This window comes from Budorcas taxicolor, chromosome 11 (assembly GCF_023091745.1).
Source record: "Budorcas taxicolor isolate Tak-1 chromosome 11, Takin1.1, whole genome shotgun sequence".
NCBI classification, from domain to species: Eukaryota; Metazoa; Chordata; class Mammalia; order Artiodactyla; family Bovidae; genus Budorcas; species Budorcas taxicolor.
Window position 1 is genome coordinate 25,866,178 of NC_068920.1, and position 17,894 is coordinate 25,884,071.

Below are 17,894 nucleotides of genomic sequence, written 5' to 3' on the forward strand. Positions count from 1 at the left end.
ATAGAGTACAACAACGAAGCCAGAAAGAAATGCACACCCATATATTGTTGGTTAGCTTATGAAAAAGGAGCCAAGAATATCCAGTGAGGAAAGGACACTTTTCAAAATGTCCCTGGGAAAACTGGAGAGTCCTATGAAAAAATGAAACTGTACCCCTGTCTTTTACCATACAAAAAAATCAACTAAAAAGGGATTAAAAAGTTGAACATAAGACTTGAAGTGATTAAACCCCTAGAAGAAGACATTGAGGTAATCTTCTTGGCATCAGTCTTTGCAATGAGGTTTTGGGTTTCACACCAAAAGCAAAGGCAACAACTGTCAAAACAAACAAATGAAATCAATCAAACACCAAAGAAAGGAACATCAAGAAAATCAAATGGCAATTTACAGATTGACAGAAGATATTTCCAAATCATATATTTGATAAGGGCTTAATATCCAAAAATACATGAGATATACAACTCAAGGGCAAAAAGCACTAAATAATCCAAAATTTTTAATGGAGTGTAAGAAAAGTAAGAGTCTCAATAAATCTGAATATTAGACTGTAGATGAGAGACACAGCAAGGTTTTCCTTCTAGAACAATAAATGCCTGTGCCTTCCTGGCGTTACTTTCTTCATCTCCACTCACTTGTTTGACAATTACAGTTCAATGTGTACATTCTTCAGTCGGTAGCAATCACCCCACTGTGAGCTGTAATATGTACTAACAGCCCCACTGGGGAAAAAAAAATCCTAATATTTGCACATTTACTAATGAGGCATATCAAAAGGAAGGTAATTTCCAGAGTTTACCACACCATTGTTTTCTATATTTCATTTCAAAATTGAGCTACCTAGTAAGGAAAATGAGTTAAGAGACCTCAATAATTTATAGATAGAAAATCATTTTAAATGGGAGAATTAATGGATTATAATTTGGGGGTAATTTATTACTACTGCTGTAACTGTAGTCCTTTTGGTTCTCTACTGCATCCATTAATAATTTATTATAAATATTAATATCAACACAGGGACTGCTGCTGCTGCTGCTGCTGCATCGCTTCAGTCGTGTCCAACTCTGTGCAACCCCATAGAAGGCAGCCCACCAGGCTCCTCTTTCCCTGGGATTCTCCAGGCAAGAACACTGGAGTGGGTTGCCATTTCCTTCTCCAATGCATGAAAGTGAAAACTGAAAGTGAAGTCACTCAGTTGTGTCTGACTGCCAGGGACCTCATGGACTGAAGCCGACCACGGGATTTTCAGGCAAGAGTACGAGAGTGGGTTGCCATTGCCTACTAAGGTTATAGTGAATAGAGAAAGACATAGAACATATTAGGCAAGAAGTGAAAGTATGGGAAGTCAGCAATGATAGTAAAGCAAAGCGCAGTATGGCCTTGAGAGGAAGGAAGGTTCTCAAAGTTTCTTGAAATACCAAGATCTAGCCAGATGTGAGGAATTCGCCTAATTGTAAAGCAGAAACTCTACCAGAAGAAATTTAAGTTCATAAAAACATTATGATGCTAAAACCCAAAATGTAGACAGAGAATAGGGTAGGGTCGGGTATAAAGACATTCAAAATTCTCCATTGCTGAGTGCATCAGGCACTCAAGGACCACCCTCACTGAAGACTTTCTCTATTGCTCAACCTGCAGGTACCAGCATGGAGAAAAGCACTACTCCACAGTCAGTAGTACCCTACTTTTATGGCCTCATGGCTTTTCTTAAGAAGCATCCCATGCAGCAGATTTCCTTCATCCCATCCCATCAGCCTGACTCCCCACGGTCAACAGGAGTCCTCACCCTGGGATTATTCTGCAATCCCCATGGCTCCAGCTCCCAGCTTCCGTGGACACCAGTGGACTTACAACCCTGTCCGAGGTATGAAAGGTTGCAGCATGGCTTGTCTATGTGGTTCTCACTCCATTCAGACTGTCACAGATTAGTGAGTTCACTCCCCAACAGCTTCAAATGCCTCCCCCGTCCCAGTGGATGGCCATGGATGCGGGGATCTCTCCCAGAGCTTCAGCTCCCTCATCCCTGGGTGCAGGCTGGTCGCCTTGGTCTCCTCCTTCTTTCCCCTTCCTCCTGTCCCTTCATTCCTTTCTCCTACTAAGTTCTATATGGATCCGGATATTCCTTCTCAGTACTCAGGGAGTCCTGCCAGTATTCACTTGGTCTTCTGTGAGAACAGCTGCATCTTTGGACATTCTTTATGCATCCGTGGAGAGAGGTATACCCCACTTCCACCTACCCCTCCATCATCTTGTGCATGTATTAGAAATGAGTTTCCCTTTCTATTTAGTAACACTGTCATCACCACACATGTTTAACTTTTGCTTTATGAGGAGAACACAGGTAAGTTCCACTCTCTTCAGGTCCATCGGCCATTCATCATGTCCCACTCTGTGTGACCCCAGGGACTTCAGCATGCCAGGCTTCCCTGTACATCCCTGACTCCCAGAGCTTGTTCAATCTCATGATTAGATCATGAAGCTCAAACTTAGATCCTCACCTTATTAATTTTTTATACAGGAAAATATGTAACCTTTAAAAATCTCTCCCTATTTGTCCTACCCTCCAGTCTTTGACAATCATTTTTCTACTCTGTTTTCCTTTTTTTTTTTTTTTTTTTGAAACTCCTTATAGTTGAGATCATATGGTATTTGTCTTTCTCTGACATAGTTTACTTAGTGTAATGCCCTCCAGTTTCATCCATGTTGCCACAAATGGAAGGATTTCTTTCTAATTCTAATGGGTAAATAATATTTACCTATATATGTCACGTCACATTGTTTTAATCCAGTCACCTGTTGAAAGATACTCAGGTTGTGCCTATACCAAGGCTACTGTGAATAATGCTGCAATGAACATGGGAATACAGATCTCTCTTTGAGACAATGATTTCATTTCCTTTGATTACATATCCAGAAGTGGGATAATGGATCACGTAAACGTTCTCTTTTAAATTTCTTGAATAACCTCCACAGTGTGTTTCCATGGGAGTTGCACCGGTATACATACCTCTCAATAGTACATAAGCACTCCTTTTTCTCCTCATCCTCAATAACATTTGTCATTTCTTCCATTTTTGGTACTAGACATTCAAACAGGTAAATGGTGATATCTCTTGTGTTTTGATCTGCATTTCCTTTGATTATTAGCGATGCTGAGCATCTTGTCATATACCTTTTGATCGTCTATATGGCTTATTGTGGGAAAATGTCTATTTTTTAAAGATGTAGCATACATTATGTTTATATATTCCAATATGTGAAACTCAATTGCTTAGCTGTATATCAACAACAAACTATCAGAAATTGGAATAAATAGAAAACAATTCCATTTGCTATTGCATCACAAGAAGATAAAACACTTAGAAATAAACTTAGGAAGGTGTTGAAAGATTTTATGCAAAATCTTTAAGACATTGATAAGAGAAGTTTAAAAAGAGTTAAAGATATGTAAAGTTAGGTTGCCTATTCAATGTGTTTCCTGAGGTAGCATTTGTATTTCTATAAACTTCCCTCTTAGAACTGCTTTTGTTGCATCCTATAGGTTTTATTTTATTTTATTTTATTTTTTTTAATTTTAAAATCTTTAATTCTTACATGTGTTCCCAAACATGAACCCCCCTCCCACCTCCCTCCCCATAACATCTCTGTGGGTCATCCCCATGCACCAGCCCCAAGCATGCTGTTTAGATCATCATGTTTTCATTGTTCTTTGTTTCTAAGAATGTTTTGATTTCCCTTATTTCTATACTAATCTGTTCATTATTTAGAAATGTATTGTTTAATCTACATGTGTTTGTGTTCTTCATAGTTTGTTTTTTTTTTCCTATAATCGATATCTAGTATGATAGTATTCTTGCCTGGAAAATCCCTTGGATGTAGGAGCCTGGTAGGCTGAAGTCCATGGGGTTGCCAAGAGTCGGACACGACTGAGCGACTTCACTTTCAGTTTTCACTTTCATGCATTGGAGAAGGAAATGGCAACCCACTCCAGTGTTCTTGCCTGGAGAATCCCAGGGACAGAGGAGCCTGGTGGGCTGCCGCCAGTGGGGCCGCACAGAGTCGAACACGACAGAAGCGACTTAGCAGCAGTAGCAGTATCATAGTGTTGTGGTCAGAGAAAATTCTTGATATAATTACAATTTCCTTAAATTTACTGAGGTTTGATTTGTGACCCAAGATGAGGAGAATGTTCCATGTGCACTTGAGAAAAGAGTGTATTCTTCTGCATTTGGATGGAATGTGCTAAAGATATCAATTAGGTCTGTTTGCTCTAATATTTCCTTTTGGGCTTATGTTTCTTTCTTAATTTTCTGTTTTGTTGATCTGTCCATTGGTACAGGTGTGGCGTTAACATGCCCTACTATTATTGTGTTACTGTTAATTTCTCCTTTTTTGTCAGTTATAGGTGCTCTTATGTAGGGTACATAAATAGTTAACATTGTTATGCCTTTTTCTTGGACTGATCCCGTGATCATTTGGCAGTGACCTTCTTAATCTCTTATAATAGTTTTGATTTTAAGGTCTATTTTTTCTGATATGAGAATTGCCAATCTGGCAATTTTTGATTTCCACTTGCATGGAATACCTTTTTCCATCCTCTCATTTTCAGTCTGTATGTGTCTCTAGGACTGAAACAGATCTATTGTAGACAGCATATATATGGTTCTTGTTTTTGTATCCATTCAGCCAGTCTGTGTCTTTTGGTAAGAACTGAAGATAACAGCAAATAAGACAACTGATAAAGGATTACTTACCAAAATACAGTCATCAAAAGCAAAGGCAAGAACTGCAAAAATAAACTAGTGAGACCACATCAAACTCAAAACCTTCTGCATAGTAAAAGAAGTCATCAATAAAATGAAATGACAACCTATGGAATGAAAAAAAATTTATTTTCAAATCACATATTTGGTAAGGGCTTCGTATCCAAGTATATATAAGAGACTCATGCAACTCAGTTTTGAAAGAAATCAAACAACCCAAATTATTAAATGAGCAGAGGAAGAGTAAGCATTTTGAAAAATCTGAAGAGTAGACTGTAGATGAGAGACACTGTAAGTTTTTCCTTCCAGAACAAAAGCCTGTGTCTTCCTGGCATTGCATTTTTTATCTCCAATCACCTGTTTGGTGATTGGAGTTCACAGTATACATTCTTCATTCAATAGCTATCACTCTACAGTGAGCTATATGTGCTCAGAATAGCCGTATTAACTATAACAAACTAATAATTACATACTTAATCTTGTGGCATCTAAAATCCAAGGTGATTTTCAGAATTTTCTACTCCATTGTTTTCTATATTCTATTTCAAAATTGAAACACCTAGTATGGAAAAAATGAGTAGGGGACCTCAATAATACATGGACAGAAAGTCAGTTAAAACTGGGAGCACTACTGGATTATATTTGGGGGGAATGTATTATTACTAATACTATTACAATTTTATTCCCTTTAATTCTCTGCAATACTAGTGGATATTTATTTAAAATAGTAATATCAACATAGAGGAACATAGTACTCACATTACAGTAGATTGAGAAAGACAAAGCTTATGAGGCAGGATGTGAAATCACAGAAAATTATCAACAGTATCATAACAAGGGGAAGTACTGACTAGAAAAAGCAGAGTTCTCTAATTTTTTGGAGACAACACAAGCAAGCAAGATGTGAGCCAACCAGCTTAAACTGTGCATCAGAAACTGCACCAGAAAGAAAATGAAGTTCATAAAAATATGCTGATGCTAAACGCCAAAATCCAGACAGTAAAAGAATAGGGTAGGGTTTATGTAGATGCTGAAAATTACTCAGAAAGGTCGACATGGAAGCAAATACCCTAATGAGCATCAGAAAGATCAAAGCACAAAAGGGTCTGAAAAATAAATCATAAAGGGACTTGGTAGTCTGATCAAAAGAATAAGAGAATCAAATTAGAAAACCAAAATATAAAGACTTGTGCATGTGATAGACCCAGAGAATGCTCAGCAGAGAAAATTTCGGCCTTAGTGATCAGCGAACAGAAGCCTTTAACATCTAAAACAAAAACCCTGGGCAGGACTCAGGACTGCGCTTCTGAGAACAGGCTCAGTTTCAAAGTTTGGGCACTATAGCACCTAAAAGCAAACACAGACAAGGATTATAGCTTGCTATGACACTGAATCAAGACAGTAGTGTTTGTTAGTTTACTTTTCTCATTCAACTATAACGTTAATGAATCACTAACCAACGATAATTGACACCACCAGTTTCCAGTCAGATCCTCTTTAGTCACACAATGGATATGTGAACCTGTTATATGATCCCTAATAACAGTTTTTATAATTGAAATTATTGATGTTTAATTGAAGGGGACTTGCTTTACAATACTGTACTGCTTTCGGCCAAACATCAGCATGAATCCGCCATAGGTATGCCTATGTCCTCTGCTCCTGAACCTCCTTGCCACCTTCCTTCCCATCCCAACCCTCGAAGCTGTTACAGAAAAATATGGAAGACTTCACAAATGTGTGTGTCATCCTTGGGCAGGGGCCATGCTAATCTTCTCAGTATTATTCCAATTTTTAAATATATGTGCTATCAAGGCAAACACATGAATAAGAATTGGCAGAATGTCATGGAAACATGCGTAATATCACATAAGTAATGAATTGCCAGTCCAGGTTCGACACAGGATCCTTAGGCTGGTGTACTGGGATGACCCGGAGGGATGGTACAGGGAGGGAAGTGGGTGGAGGTTCAGGATGGGGAATACGTGTACATCGGTGGCAGATTCATGGTGATGTGTGGCAGAACCAATACAATATTGTAAAGTAATTAGCCTCCAATTAAAATAAATAAATTTAAATTTAAATAAATATTTGAGATAAAATATTTAAAAAAATTTAAAAGAAAAAATAATATAGTTAGTCATCTACCAATAAATGATCAATTACATTAGGAATTAGGGTATTCTGCTATATTTACTGCCTCTTATAAAATCACATTTATAAGGTCCAAAGTTTCATGAAGGAATTAAGCATATATTTATGCATAGCTTATGGATACATGCACCAAAATACATGCACACAAATACGTTTATGTTATATAAGCTATTATCCTCCTTGCCTGTCACAATAAGTTCTTTAGTTGATGAGAGAGATAGTCCCAAATTTCTCCAACTTATAAGTCTCCTTTTTGAGAACCACTTCTTTTATTTTCCTCACCTAATTTTAAATAACCATTTTATTCTTAGATACCATGCCCCTTTAAAATAACTAAAAGCAGAGAAAACCTAGCAAATGCTAATATCTTATCCTTAATTAAATTACCACTCTTCTAATAAATTGGTCTTCCCTGGTGGCTCAGAGGTTAAAGCGTCTACCTCCAATGTGGGAGACCCCGGGTTCGATCCCTGGGTCGGGAAGATCACCTGGAGAAGGAAATGGCAACCCACTCCAGTATTCTTGCCTGGAGAATCCCATGGAATGAGGAACCTGGTGGGCTGCAGTCCACGAGGTCACCAAGAATTGGACACAACTGAGTGACTTTACTTACTTAGTTACTCTGATAAATTGGAAAAAGAATGATGTTCAGATCTCATTCAGGAGGATAAAATCTCTATTTTATCAGTTCTCATGTCCAAACTCAATTCTTGCTCACTTCAGTCTTAAATTCTGCTTACTTACAAAGGACGCACAGGAAAAGTAATATTAAAATCATGCTAGCAAGAGTCTGTGATTTTATGCTTCTGTTGGCCAAAGGTAGGGCTAGGAATAATTTCTGAAATATTACAATACCTCACGGAAGCATGAAGGTCTAGTTCTACTGTCAAAGAGGAGATGTTTGGAAATGGTTCAGAAACTAAGCCCCATGGGTTGTCAGGATGTACTCCCGACCAGACAGGTAAATTTTGTCCCTAAAAAGTCAACGTCAGGAAGAGACAGGCCTTGTTTGCTGAGCCAATGAGGTTGTCTTGGGTGTTGACCAGGTAATATTCTTGTATTACAATTTGGAGATTTATTTGCTATTTTCTCAAAGAAATAAACATAACGAGAGGATTAAAGATGCATAAAAGTAGAAGAGCTGTCGAGGTGTCTAGGAGAAAGGCTAGCCAGGAGAACCAGGCCCCCACACTGATAATTGTCAGAGACTGTAACAGTGAGCGTTTTATAGACAGAGCAGAACAAGTGGATAAACCAATGTTCTAGGGTCACTTTGTTTTGCAGTCAAAGACAAAATATTTTTCTCTTTAAGCAGAGTCATCACAGCTCCTGCTGCGGTCCTGGTTACACACATGCAGACCGAGGGCCCACTGGCATGTGTGATGTGACATCAGGAAGTGAACAGATGAGTGTATTGGTGCCCAGTCACCTGCATCTGCTAATAATGGGACCTGGGGAAAATTACTTGCCCTCTCCAAGTCATTGCATCTTCATTAACATAACTTGATGATCATAGTGAAGATTAAGGCTATCTCACAGGGTTCCTGTGAAACACAAATTTTAAGATGTTTTAAAGCTTTTGGGAAAGTATCAAAGACATGCATGGGGTTACAAAGGTGAGTGAGCAGATCCAAGGTACAGTATCCTTTTACTGTTAGTATTCTCTCTGTACTCAATAATAGTGATCAATCAGTCACGTGTTTACTCTTACCCCAGTGTGATGGTATACCACAGAGATAAATTGTACTTTTCTTGTCATTTCAGTGTCTAAAATTCAAGCATTAGTCGATGTAGAGTAAAAAATTTCAAACTCCTAGAGGGCCTCTTGGCTCAGATTCTGGAGAGTCCCAACATTAAACTGTCTTAAAAGAATGGCCTAAATACTCCGGCTCAGAATTAAGTTCCAAATGTTTGCAGAGCACAGAAGTACTTCTGGGGGCAGTTCAAAAATACAGGGAGTAACCTATTTCTCCAACTATCTATCTGTGCAAATATCATCATCCATGTGAATTTACACAGAAGGCGCTCCTTCATCCACATCCCACCTTCTACAGCAACAACTCCTGCTCACAGCAAGAGGGAAAGAGAAGGCTTCCTTCCACAGGATGGATTTGCTAACCTCAGGTGACTAGATCATCTCAGAATGGCTCATGGTTTTATTTAAGCAGGGTCCTGCCTGCTGCTGCTGCTGGTCATGTCAAATCTGCTCCTGTGCCAAGGCAACCCATGCCCGTCCTGCGGTCCTGACTTGTTTGCCACCTCCCTGAAATCTCTTACAGACTTGTTTATCGATGCCACCTGGCTGTCCCACGAGTTCCATAACGTTTCCGCAGTAATGTTCAAGGAGTTTGTAAGTACTATGATAGTGGTGCTTTAGTTGCTAAATCATGTCCGACTCTTGCGACCCCATGGACTGTAGCCCACCAGGCTCCCAGAAGGAAACTTCCCCTAAGTGATGGGGCTAGACTATCCTTTAAACAAGAAGGCTGCAGGAGCACACTCTCTCGGTCAAAGAAGCCGTCAGTTCATAAGATGTGGAAATCGAAGAAAGGATCAGTTTTGTGAAATCTCAAAGTTTCCTAAGAAGTGCAATAAATTGTTCAATTTCCTTTCATTCATTTTCTTTTTTAAATAAGCAAAATAAATGATTTTGTATTTGTCAGGTAGGAATGCCATAAAAGAATACAATAGACTCTGAGAAATAAACAACAGAAATTTATTTCCTCACAGTCTGGGGGCTAGAAGTCCAAGATCAGGGTGCCAGCAAGGTGAGGTTCTGGTAAGGACTCTTTCTCCCCAGGCTGGCTTCTCCGTGAGTCCTCACAAATGGTGGGGGGTGGGGAAGAGAGATAGAGGAAAAGACACAGAGACACAGAGAGAATTCTCTGGTGTTTCGCTTCATGAAGACACTAAACCTATTGGATGAGTGTTCCACCCTAAGAGCTCATTTCCCATTAATGGGCTTCACTGGTGGCTCAGATGGTAAAGAATCTGCCTGCAATGTGAGACTTGGGTTCTATCCCTGGGTCTGGAAGATTCCCTGGAGAAGGGAATGGCAAGCCACTCCAGTATTCTTGCCTGAGAAATCCCATGGACAGAGGAATCTGGTGGGCTATAGAGCATGGGATCCCAAAAAGTCAGAACCCTTTTCGAAACATAGTACTTTGGCAGTTAGGTCTCTAACACATGAATCTTAAGAATACACATTCAGTCCACAATACTACGTGACACAAAGCACTTTTAGGTGGGACTGGGGAAAGGAAGCATATTGACTTTCTGGTCCTTCAAGGTCTCCATGGGCTTTCTTCCCCAGGCTCAGAGTAAATAGCCAATAAATGAGAACTGCTCTGCAGTGTGAAGGCAATGGCAACCCACTCCAGTACTCTTGCCTGGAAAATCCCATGGACTGAGGAGCCTGGTATGCTTCAGTATATAGAGTCGCTAAGAGTCGGACACGACTGAGCGAATTCATTTTCACTTTTCACTTTCATGCATTTGAGAAGGAAATAGCAACCCACTCTAGTGTTCTTTCCCGGAGAATGCCAGGGACGGGGGAGCCTGGTGGGCTGCCGTCTATGGGGTTGTACAGAGTTGGACACGACTGAAGCGACCCAACAGCAGCAGCAGCAGCTTTGCAGTGAACTGGGTGATGGAACATGTTAAACAAAGCTGAATCCTGGTCACAAAAATGAAAACTTGTAGTTTTATAAAGCTACAAATTATTCTTTTAAGATTTTCAGTGAATAGGTTTCCAGCTACAATAGAAGGGGTGTTCACAACTGGAAACAATTATTCGTTTTCAGAGGAAGGTATTTGAAAGTTGTATGTTAATTCTTTCAGGTCAATCAGGGAGCACACAGTAGAGCAGACAGCTAATAAAAGGTGTAGCTAAAGGTTTCTATTAAATTCACACAGTTCTTTTTACTCACTAGATTTCCTTTTATCCTCCATTTTGACTGTCCTTTTTCTTTTTCCAACTCTCCCAGGTAAACAAGAGATTAAATGGTTAAATATAGGTGCATGCATGCATTCTAAGTCACTTCAGTTGTGTCCAGTCCTTGCAATCCTACTGACTGTAGCCCAACAGGCTCCTCTGTCCATAGGACTGGCCAGGCATGAATACTGGAGTATGCTGCTGTACCCTCTAGCAAGGGATGCTCCTCACCTAGAGATCAAACCTGAGTCTTGTTATGTCTCCTGCATTGGCAGGAATATTCTTTACCACTACTGTCCCCTGGGAAGCACCAAGTATTGGTACATATGTACTATATTTGGTTCAAATAGTAAAAAAAAAAAAAAAAAAAAAAAAAGATAATAATAAAACAGTAAGGGAAAAGGTTAAATTTAGAAAAGTTATATGTAAAATCATTTTTTAGAGACAACGTACAGAAAAGTAGTAAAAGAATTACTTTCAAATTTTGTGACGACCCCCTGTTAAAAAAAATTCACGTCTATCAAAGATGTTAATGTTCTGTTAATGGGTTCATATAGTGAATGCCCAACAACACTAACTAATTGCCTGAACACTTTCAGAATGAAATATATGCCCAGGGCAAACTGTACCATGTCAATGCGACTGACAGCTGCCACACCAATTCCTTCCATTCTCCCGAAGATAGATATAAAGCCTACCAGCAGAACGTGAGTCTTTCACCTGGGTTTTTCACCGTTTCAGATGAGACAGTATGTAGATTACCAGACTTCAGATCATTAGAGGTTATGGTAACTGCACATGCAGAAAAATGTGGAGGAACTGTAAGCAATTGATGAGAAATTATTTTATGCAGTTCATGAAGCATGAGCAAAATCAAGGGATGACTAAAGATTTGTAGTAGCAAGATGAATAACAGATCTATAAATTGTCCATGCAGACAACTTTAGTTCAACCAATGCATTAGACACAGGACTAATGCATTGAAAACAGGACATGAATAGGAATCTCCATGTGTAAAATATAAGATTGCAAAATTCATGAATATGTAAGAAACACACCACAGTTTTGAGTCCTCCCTGTAACCAGTGACTCCTACTTCGGAATCCTATACTGCACCACCCAAGCCCTCACATCTGCCTTTCAAGGCTCTCCTGATTCTGCTTCTACTTCCATGACACCTCCTTCATTCGTCATTCTCAATGACTCCTCTGTCACCTTTTATTCTTAATTTGTAAGTCTCCCCCACAATGGCCTATAAAACATTGCTTTGCTTCTCATGGCCGCAAAAACTGCCTCTGTTCTGAGACCACACAGTTAACATATCAAACCTCAATCATTTATTGCAGCTCCAAATTTTCACAGTTATAATCTCTCCTTTCTGATTTCCTGCATTATCATTCCTCCTAACATTATTTAAAATATTTTCACTTGTATCCCCCCTTAAAATACTATCTTCTCTCTCTACAACCTTCTTAATGATACCAGCATTCTTTTCCTCTGTTAAGCTCACTAATAATGAGGGTGAACAAGTAAAGGAAAAAGGACAAAGAGGAAGAAGAGGAGGGATTGTTCAATAAGCTTAAATTTAAAGTTTATTGAGAGTTACTACATGGCCTCACATTTTACTAAGCACTTTATGTGCATTACTATATTTAATCATATTCAGTTTTCTATTCTTTGCCAGTAAAACAGTTCATGGCTGTAAAGAAATCAAGCATATTAACTAGAGATCTTCAGGCCCCGGGATTTTCAGGCTCAATTCTGCTAGTAGTAGTGAACTAGGGCGGAAACCCTCCATTGTGAATCCCACTGATGCTGTTACTAAAGACAAGGCTGTGCCATTTTCTGCCCGGATACATGTCAACAAAACAGACTCTTCTGATGTCAGCAGGGGGCTGGTGTCGGGATCAGCTGAGGAGAGAAGCCTGTTTAGGAATGCCATGTCTTCTTCCCTGTCTCTTTGTTGTCATATTATAGAACAAATTACTGATCGAAAATCAATACGAAGGACTATTCTGATTCATAATACGAATGAATCTCTGGGTGACAATGACGTGGGCACAGGTGGAATCCCTCTTTCCTGGGTCAGGCACTGCAGGCACGTACTGACTTGCCGTAAATACTTAGATTCTCTCACGCAAATATACAAACATAAAAGAACTCTCTGAGTGGTGGTAGATTTTCAGAGGAAAAAAGAAAACTCTCATGTTATAAATTAGAATGCATCAGAAGAATCAGTTCCTAAAATAACCTAGATTTTTATATTTCAGCAAAGTGTGAACTAACAGCTTACCTTTTATACTTTTGCAACTTTTACTACCTTCAAAAATCTTTGCATGCACATTGGAATAATCAAAAGTTTTTTAGGTCAGCTGCTCTGAGCAAAGATCACATGTTACCAAAACCACTGAATTATGATTATTTTAATGAGACTGTTTCTTATGGTGGCTTAGAATGAAGACCTTAGTAAGTGGACACTCGTGTTACTGTACTCCTGGAATAATCCTCTGTATCATCTGGTCACGGAGCTGCCAAGTATGAGAGAATTGTCAGAGACTTTCCTATCAAACGCCAGGAAGATGGAGACCATGTCAGACAAACTTCAAGCATTCATAGAAAGTCATTTCAGGAAGGTGAGCATCCTGCAGAGGGCTTTCTTGCTTTGTTCATGAATGAAAGAGGTGACCTCTGTAATGCATCAGGATTTGGAAATATCTCATTTTATAAGAAAAAGATTCATGACTTCTATATGCTAGACTGCTACTACATAAAGCAGGAGCCTAGTCCTTCATAGTGATAGATTCTACTGTAAAGGAATCAGAATTTCACTGCAATTTTTGACATGTGCAGCCTTCCCTGCATTGCACACAATTTCACCAAAAGCTTTCCTCTTCCTGGGCACAGGTGGTTGAAATATTTTCAAGAGTAATAGCACTAGAGAACTGAATTTCCAAGATCAGCATTTTTCGTTAAAGTAACCCAGGACATATGCTATTGAAGTCCCACTTTTCTTCTTCCTCTGTTCTCAAATCAACGGACGTGAGTGGGAAGGAAGAAAAGAAAAATTTAAAAGTAAACTGGAGTTACGTCTCTACTTTTTAGATTTCTCATAGTTTTCTTATAAGCTGGATCCAAAATCCATGTATAGAGAGTTTTATATTCATATGTCTTCCCCAAATCTTTATTTGATAATTAGAAGAACAAAAGATAAGCAAATAGTAATAAAACCCATAAGAAGTCATTATCATTTGGGTATTTAGATTATCGCTGCAGTCCTGCAGACTATGCACGATGCTGACAGTAGCTGGTTAAGACTCCCATCCCTGACGTCCAGCGATGAAGATAGGCGTCATTCTGAATTGTATAACCTGTTCCACTGCCTGCACAGGGATGCAGGTAAAGTTGACACGTACATCAAGATCCTGGCGTGCCGAACCCGCGGAATGTGCTAAATCCACAGACATCCCATCCAGCTCTGAGGTGGTCGTAATGATCTATCCCATAGCAAGCTTCTTTGAAATTTACAGCTTTTTAATGCATGCTCTGTAATGGGTCTCCTCCTAAAAAATAAACACAAACTCTTTAGAGTGTCAAAACCTAAGAGGGCAATTTCTTAACATTTCTTATCTTCCCTTAAGAGTAAATCAAAAGAAAATCCACCCCTACAATTGAGAGAATGAAGCACCTATTAAAATTAGTCACAAATAACAGAACCTGTCATTACAAAGAAGACCATTAAGAGATTACTTAAGAATCACAGGCAATTATTCTGGGTCAAGTTATTAGAATCAAAGAATTAGACAGTTCCTCATGGTTCTGGTCATGCTACCAAGAAGACTGAATTCTCAGGATTCTTTATGAAAGCCAGCCACAAACTGTCACCATCTATCCCAGTGTTACAACAGACAAGGTTAAGTTCTTTGCACTTTTGTGTAAATAGCATGAGGTTTACTGAACAGTCTAAACATTGTTAGGATGCTGTCTTAGTCCTTCTGGGTTGCTATAAAACAGGCTTAAAAACAATGGAAATGGATTTCCACAGTGTGGTCATGCAGGGTCCTTTCTGGTCACAAACTTCTTTCTGTATCATCACACGGGGGAGGGCTTGGGAGCTCTGAGTGTCTCTTATATATAAAAGCACTCAACTCATTGAGGAGGCGCCATCCTTATAACTCCATCACCTCACAAAGACCCCACCTATGGATGCCATAACCATGGGAATCAGGGTTTCATCATATGAAATTTCTGGGGGACACAAAGGCTGAGACCACAGCAGATACAAAGGTGAACTGGCTCATCCTCCTCCAGGGGCTGTCGTCACCCACACTCCACTGCATCCTCATCTCCTGCATCACCTTGCAGCCATTCCACACATTCCATCACTCTGGGTTTCCCAAGTCCAGGTCAGTCAAGTGTCGGCTCCATCTCATATTCAGCCTATTCAGTGTTTCCCTCTCCCCTGCTAAGGCCAGGGGACCTACCAGGAAGTGCAGACATCTCCATTTCTGCAAGGTTCCTTCTCTCTCCCTCTCTGGATCTTCATTCCTTGGGTCATGTTGGAACAGGGTAGATGGTAACGAGATGGGAAAGTTCTGACATCACTGATTTACGTGGTGCTGTTGTAGCCTTCTCTTGGTCCAGATGGACTGATCTGAAATTCCACCTGACTGACAAGTGTTTTTCTTGAGGGGTTATCCTGGTGATTTTCCAGGACATTCACAAGTTGGGGATCCCCAAATTCATAGTTTCCTTTTTAATCAAGGGAAATGTTCTGGAACCCACAGCTCCCCACCTGCAGAGCCTCTCTGTTTCCCTCACTCTGCAAGCACCATCTCGAGAATATTAAGCAGCCCCCAGTCAGCTGCCTACTAGCTGACCCACAGAAACCCATGTATCATAAACACTCTGAACGATTGAATGGCAGAAATACTGGTGTGCATCTGTTCCCCGCCTGGGGATTCTGGACAACTGTCCAAGTGGTCACATAGGAACTGAGTAGATCAGAAAGCTGGATTGAAAACCACATTACATGAGAAGTGAGATGCCATTCTCTCTTCCTTTTAGATTAACTATCCTTTTCATTAATTATTTGGCCTTACAAACATGCCCTAGTAGGTCACTGAACTATAAAATCCCCCAAATAGACTGAGCCTCTACTGAGATTGGAGCAATGTGACTCGATTAGGGATACTCAGCTTGTTTAACAGCCTCCAAACAACCTGGGATGAGGGCCAGTCTCTTGACTGGCTCTCCTAAGAAATCAGTGATGTGGCTGAGATGGTTTTACAGCATCTTAGGGCTTTAGTAGCAATTCCTGACAAAGAAAATGGGAAATCAAAAGGTAGAAATGAAAGGGGGATGAATAAAAGGGAAGGAAGAGGAAGACAGAAGGAAGGAAAAACAGCAAAGGGAAAGTGAGTCTAGGATGTGGGTAGTGAAGGATGAAAGGCTGTTAGAACACTTTATTTTTAAGGACCCAAATATATATGCTTTTTTTAATCCTAAGAGCAAACATCTCAGCATTTAACAATCACTCCCTTGCCATCCAGAAAGTGTCGATTTTCCCCTCTTTTACAGATTTCCATGTAAGATTACATTTAAAGAAATGGCCCTATTATATCAAGACTAGTAACAGTGGTTCCCAAAAGGAAACAAACAAATGAAGAACCTTTGAAGTTCACTGACGTTATAGATTAATAAATCACATGTCATGTGTAAAATGAGGATTTAAACTAAGGTTTAAAAAATCTCTGTTTTCCAGAAGCAGGCCCACAAGTTGTAGAGAAAAGAGGGTGATATAAACACACCAACTGCTATATTGCATGGTAGCATGAAGAAGAATAAGATGTGATGCCACCACGAGGCTACAGTGGCCTGAAGTGAAGCTAGGAGCCATCTGAGTGTGTCATAGGAGTGATGCAAATGGGATGGCTTTATGATGGAGTTTTGAAACATCGATGGGACCCCGATGTGCAAAAATAGAAAAACAGTATATCTGTCAATTCATTTAGGATCATCCTATGAAGTAAGGATCTCTGACATCCCAGATCAAGGCAACTGAGATATTAACACATATAGCATTATAAGGTATCAGTGGAAAATCAAGTCTGACAAAAACACGAGATATGTTCATTTTTTACCATTCATGTTTATCTCTCATGATTATGCTCCCATGATATACTGCATATATTATTGTAGAGTTAGAATGGAGAGATACTTGTATTGATTTTTATGCATTAGGGAGAATCATATATTGCAAAATGGAGAGTTGGTCTTTATTCTGCAATGTAACAGAAAACCAAGAATATTCAGTCCAAGAGAGCAGAATGTCCAGAATTAGAAAAGAGAAACTTTAATGTGGATTGAGGAGTTGTGGTTGTTGGGGCTGATAGAGAAAAAGAAAGGAACGAGAGAGAGCTGGGAATATTATGACACTGAAAAACAAAGAGGGCTCTGCCAAGTGAAAAGAAGCAAAGCATGCGAGAGATAGGGGAAATGAAATAGACCTTGACCACATGCAACAAATGAGGCAGACATGAGTCAAAAAAGGCATGGAATAATATGAGACTAGCTGAGTCAAGAAATGACTGAAAAGTCAGAGAGAAGGGGGGAGATAAATTAAGGTTTTATCCAAAAGCACCTGAGCTCTAGGTTCCTGTATTTCATCATCTTAGTAGCAGAAATCACCAAAAAATGTTAAGGGCCTGCAGCAAATGATAGAAATGAGTACTGTAAGGTATCTCTGCTAGACGCTATAGGATACCAGAAGCAAAGTAGGACTACCCAGTGATAACAAGCAGTAAGTCACTAGTCACTTTCAACACTTAAATAAGACATACATTATAAAGCAGAGAGGATGAATGGAAATCAAATGGAAACAACCAATACCTTTGCAGAGCCAGCCTAGACAAAACCTAAAACCTAAACCAAATAGAGGTCATGGTCTCCTTAATCATGTGTCCACTTTCTCCAAGAGGTTCTCATCCTTTTTCCTGAATTCTCCCTTATATACTCACCCTTCTTTGCCTTCCTCTCAGCAGATGAGA

The 17,894-nt window shown here is 39.6% G+C and overlaps 1 non-coding gene and 1 pseudogene across 1 annotated transcript; one reads left to right on the forward strand and one right to left on the reverse strand.

The window, feature by feature from the left end:
* The first annotated feature begins 1,694 nt into the window (after window positions 1-1,694).
* On the forward strand, window positions 1,695-14,300 carry LOC128056118 (chorionic somatomammotropin hormone 2-like; annotated as a pseudogene).
* On the reverse strand, window positions 6,475-6,585 carry LOC128057141 (U6 spliceosomal RNA). Its single transcript, XR_008200313.1, has one exon. It is a non-coding gene; the product is annotated as a U6 spliceosomal RNA (small nuclear RNA).
* Window positions 14,301-17,894: the final 3,594 nt, after the last annotated feature.